The sequence below is a fragment of the Danio aesculapii genome, chromosome 21, assembly GCF_903798145.1.
Source record: "Danio aesculapii chromosome 21, fDanAes4.1, whole genome shotgun sequence".
NCBI classification, from domain to species: domain Eukaryota; kingdom Metazoa; phylum Chordata; class Actinopteri; order Cypriniformes; family Danionidae; genus Danio; species Danio aesculapii.
The window spans coordinates 34,748,518-34,761,402 of record NC_079455.1 but is presented as its reverse complement, the minus strand read 5'-3'; positions in this window follow the sequence as shown (position 1 = coordinate 34,761,402).

The window sequence follows — 12,885 nt, the reverse complement described above, 5'->3', positions numbered from 1 at the left end:
GAAGGGTACAGAAAATGTTCTGCTGCTCTGAAAGTTCCACTGAACACAGTGGCCTCCATCATCCGTAAGTGGAAGATGTTTGGATCCACCAGGACTCTTCCAAGAGCTGGCTGGCCATCGAAGCTGAGTGATCGGGGGGAGAAGGGCCTTAGTCAGGGAGGTGATCAACAACCCGATGGTCACTCTGTCTGAGCTCCAGCATTCTCCTGTAGAGAGAAGAGAACCTTACAGAAGGACAAGCATCTGTGCAGCAATCCACCAATCAGGTCTGTATGGTAGAGTGGCCAGATGGAAGCCACTCCGTAGTAAAGAATTTGCCAAAAGACGCATCATGCTGTGGGGATGTTTTTCAGCAGCAAGAACTGGAAGCCTAGTCAGGATAGACGGAAAGAGGAATGCAGCAATTTACAGAGACATCCTGAATGAAAACCTGTTTCAGAGTGCTCTTGACCTCAGACTGGAGCGACGGTTCATCTTCCAGCAGGACAATGACCCAAAGCAGCGCCAAAATATCAATGGAGTTGCTTCACAACAACTCTGTGAATGTCCTTGAGTGGCCCAGCCAGAGCCCAGACCGAAATCCTATTGAACATCTCTGGAGAGATCTGAAAATGGCTGTACACCATCTCTTCCCATCTAACCTGATAGAGCTTAAGAGGTACTGCATAGGGGAATGGGCAAAAATTCCCAAAGACAGGTGTGCCAAGCTTGTGGCATCATATTCAAAAAGACTTGTGGCTGTAATTGCTGCCAAAGTAGCATCAACAAAGTATAGAGCAAAGGCTGTGAATACTTGTGATTTTTCAGGTTTTTTATTTTTAATAAATTTGCAACAATTTCAAAAAATCTTTTTTTCCACATTGTCATTATAGAATATTGTGTGTAGAATTTTTAGGAAATAAATTAATTTAATCCATTTTGGAATAAGGCTGTTACATAGAAAAATTGTGGGAAAAAGTGAAGCGCTTTAAATACTTTTTGGATGCACTGTAGATGATCTCTGTTTCCAAAAACTGACCTTATCACTGGTTTTGTGTTCCAAGGTCACATTTGATGATGATTTTAAAGCTAGTCTTATTTCCACCATTATACTGATGAGTCTGTTATATAGTTAATAATAGCTATTATTTGAGACAAACAAAAAAATGAAAAACAAGCTCTCCTTTTTATCATTTATTGAGGGCAAAATGACTGTTTTGGAGTTCTTTTTATGATTTTATGATGAATTATAAAATTCATGCTAATGTTAATCCTCTTTCCATTGTTGTACAGCAAAAGTTGGTCAACATTAAATTATGGGACATTGATCTTTTAACCCTGAAAAAGTTTGAAAGGATGACTTTTATTGATATTTTTAATAGTTTAAAGCGACATATTATCTGGTTTAGTGTTGAATATTACGGTACAAAAACCTGACCAGTACATTTTCTGTTATTTTAATGTAACCAAGGGGGAGTCGGGTGACAACAAAGAGAGGATCCACGTGTAGCTTTATTCAGAAACATCAGACAGGCTATGGTCAATGGACAATGTAAGAAAGGCAAGGGTCAAACACGTTAAGACTAGACACAGGAAACGCTTTGTAATGTTACAGGGTTTAACCAACAAGACTCAGCAATGTGTGTGTCAATGTGAACAGTCTATTGCTGTAATCAGTTTTAGATCAGCTCCCAGTTGTGTGTGTGTGTGTGTGTGCAATCAACAGTGATTCTGGAACAGGTGTGTGTGTGAGGTGCATGACGGGACATGTAGTTCCTAAAGTGACAAAATTGTAGTCCGGGTGAAGGTGCATTGCTGGTGATCGTGACATTTACAGAGTTGTTTTTTCTATATCTTATTTCTTCTACATTCTATTATTTCAAACTACAAAAATGTCAATAAAAGTCCAATTTTCAACAGTAAAAGTCAACAGAACAGAGATCAAGATCCCATAATGCAATTCACTAATAGAAAACACTTGTGAAACACAAATTTCGGAAACTGTTAATTAACAAATAAAGTTTTACAGTGTACAACAACAATTTAATATATTTCAGCTCTTTTATTAGAACCAATAATCACACACATTTCAGGAGATTTTCATCTATGAAGAGCAGTTTTACATGCAACAACTTCTCAGATATCTCAACGGCATGTTTAATTCAGCTCATAATATTTCAGCGCGGCATAATATATGTTTCATGAAATCTCCACAAAGCAGCACATCTTGTGAACATATGTCCTGCTGAAAAGCATGGCAAACACCGTGACCTCCAGTGCTGTGCAGAAATGCATGGATAACTAAGAAGATCTCAAGAGGTTGTTAGAACCGAAACCTCAGGCCATCGACGCACCGAAGAGGAACATGAAGGGGATTGTGGGAAATCATGTGTATAAGTTCCTTTGCCTGTCAGGTAAGTTGTTTTACTCTTATATCAGGAGACTAGCCAAAACGCAGCTGTTCACAGGAAGCATTTGTGCTGAGAATGTACTAGACATGGATGTTTTTCTGTCGCTCTAGTTTGGTCAGGATGTGCCTACAAGGTGTTTCATTTTCTCTCTGGGAGCTGTTAGATTTCCGGAGGACAAAACACTGGAGAGCTGGCTTTCAATTCGATGTTGTGTAAGGTAGAAATGTTCAGTCTGAGAGACAGACGGCTGTCAAGAGGGTAGTAGCAACATTTAACCCAACAAGAGAGAGAGAGAGAGTGTTGAAGCAGATGCCATAGTTTAAAGATATATAAAAATCTATATAAGAAATGTTGCAGGTTTTAGAGCTGGAAACAAACTCACAACTTGCAAGTTAAAGGTATTTTATTTTTAAACGCAAAGCCTGTCAATATGTAAAAGCAAATATGCAGCCCAATCTAGGAAAAAGGAGGAGAAATAAGGGTGAAAGGGGGAGTGCTTTAAGATGAAGATAACTGATGTAACAAACTCTTGTTATTTATGTTAAGTTAGGATTCATCTAATTGGTGAATCATGTGTTAACTAATGCTGGACCAGTCGTGATCAATCATAAGCACGTGATCCTATCAAAATAAGTTTATGAATAAACTTCAAGTGTTGTTTCAGCTCATTTTAAATAAGAAGTTTAAACCAACAGCAAGAGTGTTAAATATGAAAAGAAAAAGAAAAGAAAAAGTCAGAAGTTAAATGAACTCAATAACTTGCGATTGCATTGTGAAAATTAAACTAACAATTGTGACTTTATATCTTGCGTATATCTTACAACTCAATTTTTTTTTTATTCATAATATCTGTAGACATGAGATAATGTGATAAAATCTTGAAAATCTGAGAGAGAGAAAAAATTATGAACTGTAAGATAAAATAAATCTGAATCGTGAGATATATATCATATAAAGAGTTCACATTAAGAAGTATGCTGAAATTTTCTTCTAAAGTGAGCTTTTTTCTCAGGCTCCCATGTAAGTTCAGTAATTTCACTTTTATTAAAAAGAATAGATTCTTTCCATTCCCTTAAATTAAAATAACTGAACATAAACATAGGAGGCTAGGGGAAAAAAACTGCTAATTTTTGAAGAACACTTCAGATGGTACTTAAAAGTTTTATACACTGTAAAGAATGCTGGTTTTCACACAATGGACCCTTTTCACAAGCCTGTTATGATGCGTTTAACGGTCATCAGCATCTTAAATCCTTGAAAGTTTTAAATATTACATTTTTTGAAAAACGTATGAACTTTTAAATGTATTTCTGTATGTATTATATCATCTTTGCTTCAAATTACAAAAAATAAATAAAAATTACTGCTTGTGCGAGGTGTTTCTAATGCAGCGTCTACAGAACAAGACAGTAAATTTGATGTTATTCTCTCCTCTGGCTGCCGTCATCAGTCTCACACTATTTTTTTCCTTTTTCTAAACTTCTTTAGAACATCATCGTGGAGTTTTTCTTTTATTATTTGAGCAAATAAGATTGTAAAACACTATTTGTTGTATTCTCCCATTCACTGCGCTCAAAGTTTTCCCAAATATAATGACTTCCACTACTGAGAAACCCGGAAATGTGAAGAGTGTATTCCTTTATGCTGTCCCAACTTGATTTAAGTTAGCTTAATCTGAGTTTTGTTTTCTTTTTTATAAATATAAATGGATCGAACGTAAAACAATTAAGTTTTCCCAACAAATAAACTCAAGAATTGTATTGATTCAGCTTATTTTATATTAGTTTGAACAAATAGCAAAACAGTGTTGTGTTTGTTTCTTTATCATACATTTTTACTCAGGATATAAGAGGCTTTCAAATACGTATGAACATATTTGCATTCATGAATTTCTCTCTCTCTCTCTCTCTCATGTGCTGCTTTAATATTTCCTTAAATGTCACATCTGAAAATAACGGAGCCTCTGATTGGCCCTGCAGTAAAATTTCTGTCCACCCTCTCAGCCTGAAGCTGACATATTCATCATATTCTCAGGGATGAGCACATGCGCGGTGGGAGACGTCTTGCAGTGTAGAGACTGCCTGTGTTTCTTGCATCTGTTTAATTAACTGCAGTAAAACAGTGTACACAACAAGCCCGAAGCATGGTAAATCAGTGACACTAAGCCGAGATTGATTCCTCCAGGACAGCTGCAACACCACACTGTCAGCTAATGTCATTGGGTTCACTACATTCAATTATTTGGCTGTGGTCATACTGTGGATTTTTTGTATTTTAGTACTGTTATAAGACCTAACTCTTGAAGCCTGTTTCCATCACAATATTTTATTTTATTTTTTCAGAATTTCAAGATTATATTTCGCACCCCAGAATTGGTCCAAGAATTGCTGCCCAAAAAGGGATTACTCTTCAGTGTTTGGACTCTCAGCAGTGAATATTAAAACACATTGAACTGAACTGATCTGAACTGAACTTAAACTCTGAAAACTGAACTGACACGGTTTCAATTCACTATAATCTTCTATGTGAAGCTGCTTTGACACAATCTACATTGTAAAAGCGCTATACAAATAAAGGTGAATTGAATTGATCCCAGTGGAACTCCAAAATTACAATTAATGAATGGTAAGCATGCGCCATTAATTGTTGTACATTGTTTTCTTGAGTACAAATTTCTAGCACCGCATGGTCTTGTTGTCATATTTAATTTACATTGTTTGCTTATTTTAGTCAACAAAACTAGCATAAGCCTAGTATTAAGTGTGAGTTGGTGCTTTGTTGCCTTACGATCAGTGCAGTAAGTGACTGTATTGTCATCAATACTTGTTTAGCACAAAAGTTCGTAATACAAAATCGTAAAAAACGAAATCTTACCTATGCAATGTTCTGCCTTTGTGCTTTGTTTGACAACTGCGGTTGAATGACATTTGTCCTGACAGCACTGTACAAATAGGGCAGCAGTATTGACGCATACTCAGGGTCCGTATGCGATATCTAGTATATACACTACACAATACATATATATATGCTACACAATTAGTTCATGTTGTCCCAACGTTAAGTGGTTGCTTTGTAGTTCCTAAGACGTGTGATATATGGTGTTCTGTGTGGTTGCTAGAGCATTATGTAGTTGTGATGGTATTATGAGTGGTTTATTGTGGTTGCTACAGTAAAGTTTTATGCAGTTAACATAGTGTTATGAGCAAGGTATGGTGTTCATGGTTGCTATAGACATTGCTAAGCACTTGTGAAGGTTATCTGTTTGGTTGAAGGTGGTTACTAGAGAGCTGCTATAGGTTTAAAGGATTCTAAGGGTGGTTACTAGAGCATTGCTATGTGGTTGTGAAGATATGTCGAGAGGTTAAAGGTGGCTGGTATGCATTTGCTAAGGTATTTTGTGTCATTTAGGGAGGTAACAAGGACATTGTTATGTGTTTGTAAAGGTATTTTGAATGGGTGTAGTGTACAGTAGTTGCTAGAGTGTTGAGTGGCTTTGGGTGTTCAGGATGGTTACTATACTATAGTATCCAATCATAACATTAACAATAACATAATAATGTAACAATAACTCAAGCATTGATGTACAGTAAATGGAACATCCAGCGCTGATATATTTACAGAATGTTTTATACTTGCATTGCAATTGGGAGAGAACTGAATGGATACAGTTGAATTAAAGTTGGTTAAAAGGCATTTTAGTGTAATTATAAAAGTAGACACGTCCAGATATGCAGTACTGTGTATTGATTGGGGTTAGATGAAAAGGTCACTGCTGTCTATTATAATGTAGATTAGTAATTCAGATGTGTTCACGGGCTCTATAAGGATATTTAATGATCTCTTATGCTGTGATTGAATCAATCGGATTTACATTGGCTGAATGTTGGTGATTATTCTGAACATTTCTGGCCTGCTAGTGATAAAGCTCTTGTCTTGGCTTCACAGAAGGCTTGAGCTTGGGATTTTAAGGTTTTCCCTCATTAACTCTTTGGTTAATCTTTGTCTGACAGCTGTTTATTTTAATAACTCATGGTCAGTTGAGTAATGCTGTTTTCCTCTTTTTTTTTTTTTGGCTGCATAAAAATTACTTAATTATTGAGTACATTTGCATGCACATTCTTAACATGAGTATGCTTCATAAGCTGTCAATGCATAAGATCATGTAAAGGCTTTTATCAGTTTTCCTTTATTGGAGTAAGGTCAGTTAGATTTGCCCCTTAGAATTTTCCAATATTCAAAGTATATTGCAACATTCGTATTTGGTTTTTAATTACTTATTGAACATGGAAACTGAAATAACAAATTAAATACTTGGAGTTTGATTTAAAAATGATTATATTATGAAGTCACCATGGAAGAAATTGGTTTAGTGTAGTCTTATTGAATGAATTGCTTTGTTGGGATTTGGTTTGCATGTAAACTGGGACAACAGGTTATTTTAATAAGCAGATTTTTGTGAGTTTTTAGAATATTGTTGTGCATGCAGTATAAAAAATTGTTAATTTGCTATTTTATTTTATTTAATAGTAAGTAAATCGGTTGACTTTACATTAAAAAAGAGAGTAAACCCAATTGGAACTTGGTACTGTTGAGTTGACTTAATTTTGTATAATTATGCACATATGTACTCACTTTTTATAGAGCCTCTATTATGGGTTTTTGAAAATGAACTCATGTCACTAAGACACTGTGCTCTGAAGTGTGAGGGGAAAGTTACTGTTATTTTCCCTATCCAAAGATGAGGCTGTGAAGAGTCCGTGGTTGAAGTTTATTTTTGCAAAAATCCCTCAGCATTTTAGCCCCTGCCTTGTGCTGTGTTCCCATCATTCTTCTGACAAGTGCTTCAGCAATCTACACGCTTACAATTAAGGGAATTAATTAAGGAAGGATCAGAAAAGACTATTGATGTATGGGACTTTGTCATAGCTTGATAGGAACTTTACAGTACACAGTTCATGGACCAGTTTCTTTCTCCATTTCTCAAGTGTAAGTAACTTAAGTGTGATTAAAATGGTTGCCTCCTTGTTTTCTCTAGCTTGCAAATTATGTATTTAATTGTGTTTTGTCACTTGTAATGGCTTCACGCGGCTTGTACTGTATCTGGTTAACTCTTTATATTCTCAAATCATGTCTGGCGTGCCGATTTGTTTACGGATTTAAATGCATTTGTGAGCTCGTGATTCACTGCCGTTTGTTGTTGCTATGGTCACCATCAGCTGTTCCTACACACGTGCGGCAGTCATGTTTTAACAGGTTTTGCTACTGTGTGGATTAATACTGAATGTGTGTCACTGTTTTACTTATGGTTAAGAATAGAGCAATATGCTGGTGTTAAACTGCATTGCTTTAATGCACTCCTGGATTGGGTTCACACATATATTCTGCACTCTGACCACTTCAAAATTGTTGATAAGCCGCGGTGGGTATTTCACTCTGTCTCGTGCTGAACCCAGTCGACCAATCACAACAGACTGGGTCATCGGACAAATCAGCAGAGATTAGCATCATGCTAAGGAGGGGTTTGGTGAACAAATCATATGGGAGTTGTTGGGATAATAAAGTAAAAATAAATGCATATTATAAGACAATGACAGTGTTTTTTTGACCTTGCATGCATATCTGACTGTTGTTGGAGACCCCCAAAACCAAAATATGACATTTTTTATGCATAATAGGGGCTCTTTAATATAATGTCAACTAGCAACTAAGTCTAAAAGTCTAAAAGCAACTAGTTCAGGCACTTTTTAAGTCAAATATCACATCAAAAGTATTGAGTTTACTCTCTTTTTTAAAGTAAAGTTAACTAATTACTTTTTTAGAATGTGTTTAAACATGCTCAATGTTCAGAGAACAGGTCTATTTATTTGCTGAAGTCACATTTGCCATTTAATGAAATGAATTAATGTTCAAATACCACTACACTTTCATAGCTTTAGATAGCTCAAATTACTATTTGCATAATCTTTGTCTTGTTTTCTTTACTAGACAGTGACAGCAGCCAGAGGACAGCAGGTCTGAAGCTCAGATGGAGACACAGAGTGTGGAGTTACACAAGAACTGTACAAGAGGTGTCATCTTACCTGCATATACTCTCATCACTCCGTCATGCTTTTTTACCCGCATTATGCTGCAGTTATGGCATTTATCAGCAGGGACTCACTGAAGCTATAGACAGCCAGACCTTCACCATTAGGGACTTATGCTGCAGAGACCTGTAGGTTATGAACGAACTAATTAGTTTTTTGGCAATGAAGTACTACCGCCCACTGCATACTAAGCGTGGCTCAACTATTATGTTTTAAAGCACTACTACTGTTTGAAATGTTTGAAACTCTAAAACACACACACATATATACACAACACTGAGTTTAAATGTTTCATGTGCACTATCCGTAGACACTGACAATGATTTTTATATTGCGCGATCTATAAACTATTTACATACACTAGCTTGTTTGTTTGGTTGGTTGGTTGGTTGGGTTGGTTGGTTGGGTTGGGTTGGGTTGGATTGGATGGATGGATGGATGGATGGATGGATGGATGGATGGATGGATGGATGGATGGATGGATGGATGGTTGGTTGGTTGGTTGGTTGGTTGGTTGGTTGGTTAGTTGGTTGGATTGATCGATGGTTGGTTGGTTGGTTGGTTGGTTGTTTAACTGAATGGTTGGTTTGATGGATGGATGGATGGTTGGTTGGTTGTTTAATTGATTGGTTGGTTTGATGGATGGATGGATGGAGGGATGGTTTTGTTGATTGGTGGATTAGTCGCTTTGGTTGGTTAGTTGGGTTGGTTTGGTTGGATGTTTTGTTGGTTGATTGATTGAGCTACGATCAACTGCCTAGCAACATGCAAGATCAGTTTAGCTATACTTTATAAAAAATACCATCATGTCACGGCAGCATGTCTTCCACAAAAAATACCTTTTGGAAACTTCTCAGATAATGTCAAAATCAATGTTTGGTTTGAACAAGCATATACCTGTGGGTCAAGACCACATTCCCCATGTGTGTTTAAAAAAAACAGTACAGCACCAGTCCAGCGTCTCTTGAGATGATCAGGTAAACTGTGAGTTTTGTTTACACCCCATGGGACTAGTGTTTGTCTGAAGCAGAGACACTGCGGGACAGTCCTGTATTTTAGCAGACAGGTGCCGGTCTCACAGTGACGGATGCTGATGTTATGACAGCCTCCATTTGCTACGACTGCAGTGTGCAGAGCTTGGGCTCGGAGAATGAAAAAGAGCACAGAAGAGAAACTGGCAGCTGTACAGACAGACACCATAAACAGATTATGCAGCTCTCGCTTGCTGCTTATCCCAGAATTCCTTGCAAACGTCCTTTTTCAGATGCAGTGCTTTCCAAGGCTGCATATCTGAAACCCAAGGCTGCCCAGAAAGTCAATGACGGCAAGCCATGTGGGGGTTCTGTTTGAAGATTTTAAGACTGACTTCCAAGATAATATTGTCACATCCTATAATTTGAAACTATTTCAAGTAGGCTTTCAATATCCAAATTAAAAATATATATCTTTTTGTTTAAAAGTGCTGTATTTTGAACAAAAATACAGTGAAAACAATTATGTTATTACATATTAAAAAGTTAATAATTCCTGTGATCTCAGCCAAATTTGAATTTTTAGTATCATTATTCCAGTCTTCAATGTACTCTTATCAACATAGTTTTTTCTTTTTCAATAAATATTTCATATTTTATTTCATGTTTGAATTAATTTAGCTTCTTAATACAGTGATTTATTTTTAAATAGCTTCCTTGTAAGTAAAAACACTATATTATAAATCATATTAAACTGACCATAAACTGAAATTTACTTCTCTGAAGGTTGCTACTCAACAATGTAAAAAAAATGCATGGGTTTAGATTATTTTAGATTATGTTAAAATAAAGTTTTAAGTACATTATACATTTAAATTTCCTACTTAAAATTGAATGTTTAATCATTGTATTACTTCTTTCAATTTAATTGTGAAGATTTGTATCAATATCTGAAATATTTTAGTTTTATAAACTGTAAAATATATTGTCACTTAGGAATTTGTAGATGTTTCTAATACAATTTATAATAAAAATAAGACAAAAATTAGCCATCCCTTCTATAATCCACTTGAAATCATGGGGATACCAATCCCTGTTTTATATCTATTAAATGTAATGTATAATATACATAGTATCCTGTAAGTCTGAGGTTAGAACAAGAAATATATTAACCTTAGTAGAGGTGAAGAAAGAAGAAAACGAAAACAGGAAAATAAAATGACAGATAATGGAAAAAGAAATTGAGAGATGGGAAAATGGAACAGAAGGATGAATTGAGAGAGACATTAGTTTGGCCAAGTATTTGTCCAGAAGTCAGCATGGAGTCCCTCTGCAGTTGATGTGCCAGGCGTTGTGTAATCACCTTATGCCCAGCACTGAGAATCTTTCCCGCCTGTGCACCCAATGCACAGACAAGGTAATACGTGACAGAAAACGTTTATACTGTTTTGCAGTTACAGTATTCGATTAGAGAAAATATTAATTAGCTCAGTAGAAGATTGCATGCATTTCTTGGAGCTGTGGGGTACAGTTAATGTACATGCTCTGACAGATTGAGTGGTCAGGCTCATTAGACCAATGTGAATTTGGATCCAGCTTGTGGCATTTACAGATCGTGTTTTCCCCTTTCGCTCTCCAAATTTTCCAGTCTTCTTCTCGCTAAACCAAAATTCTCATTGGAGCAAGTTTGTTCACTTGGCAGCCATCTTGGCGGAAACCTCTGGCAGCTATTTTCCAGTCAAGCAAACAATAGTTCTATCTGCTCAAATGAGGAAAGACCAGAATCTCCAAAAACGTTTGTCATGCTGTCCAAAACAACTAGTGCCAATATAAACCAGGATTTAAAAAAAAAAAAACATACTTATCATACTTTCATGGATTGTCCTTTTGAAAAAATAATCATGGTTTTACCACATATACCAAATTTGTTGTTATTGTAGTTAAGCCTTGTTAACCACAACTCAGCCATTGTTTTGCTACACTAACCAAAGTTTAACCAAGGGGTTAAAACAGAGTTTGGGAAAGTAAAATATTAAACCTCAGTTTATAAATACTCAGAATTGATTGTTAACCCTGGGTAAATTGAGTGTGGTCCCTTCTCAAAAAAAAAAAAAAAAACACTTCCAAAACAATCAAAAAGTTGCAACTTCTACCTCAAATATAATTTAAAAACACTATAAATGTACTTTTAACCACTAAAAACTTTACATTTAAATATTGTTCTTCTTAATAGTTTTATTACAGCAAAGGTATAGTAACAATGTTTTTTTATTTTTTTTTATTTAGCAGATTGATTACCATTTGTATAACCACAGTTTTACCCACAATACGATGCTAAACTATGGTTATTGTAGCAAAACCATGGTTATTTTGTGGTTAACATGAGTCTATTACTATGGTTTGTTGGTTTTATTTGTCGTAAAACCAAGGTTAATTGTCTACTATTTAAAAACCATGCTGTTAATTTTCATAAGGGACCAACAGAAGGCAACAAATTACCAGCAGAGATCCACAGGAACCTACAGTTTCCAATAAAACCAACGTAATTCCCATTATAACCCTTAAAACATTACAAATAGGGCTATATGTGTTTTTTAGTAGTTGTCTGAAATACAGTAAGAGGCAAATTACACATTTTCCATTTTCCCTTGTATTGGAATGACTGTATTTCATTATTTCTCCTTCAAATAATCTCTTAAAAATTGGCACAATAAAAAAACTAATATTGCTTCATTTGCTCAGAGACCACAGAAATCCCAAGCTTGAGACATTTACAATTTCATATCCTACTTCAGGTTATTCATAACTTCTACACAGTGTGACTTTTTACCTCAGGAAAACACACTCTGCCTCTCTTCTCTAAGACTGGCTGTGTGAAGGATGTTTGCACCTGGAGACATAACGACTCTCCTTTCTCGATCTATTTATCTGTCTTCCCTTTTTTCCTCCCCTCTGCTGAGCCATCAAAAACTGCAGAAACTTAAATGGCACAGCAGGTTCCCTCCCTAGTCGTGACGCACCCCGGTATTTATAACACCGGTCATCCATTTTGTTTACGATGACGGAGCTGCGGCGCCATGCTGGAGTTAAGGAGTCATCTAGCGGTCAACAGAGGTATTACGACTGCAGTTTTGGCGCTTTTTTCCTAGTGTAGGGTTCTGCAGGTTTTTTCACTTGGTCAGGATGTCCTCTGCTGTTATTCCAACATTAACAACAACAATATGAGGTATTTGTAGCATTATATTGGACTTCACAAGTGTTCCTCATATTAAAGTGATAGTTTATTATTCATAGTGCATCAATACATCAACAACCATTTATTCTCCCTTAAGTGGTTTTAAACCTTTATTTCATTCTGTTGAACAGAAGGAAGATATTTTAAAGAATTTGGTTGCTGTTATACTATCGACTTCCATAGAAATACAAATATTTTGGACT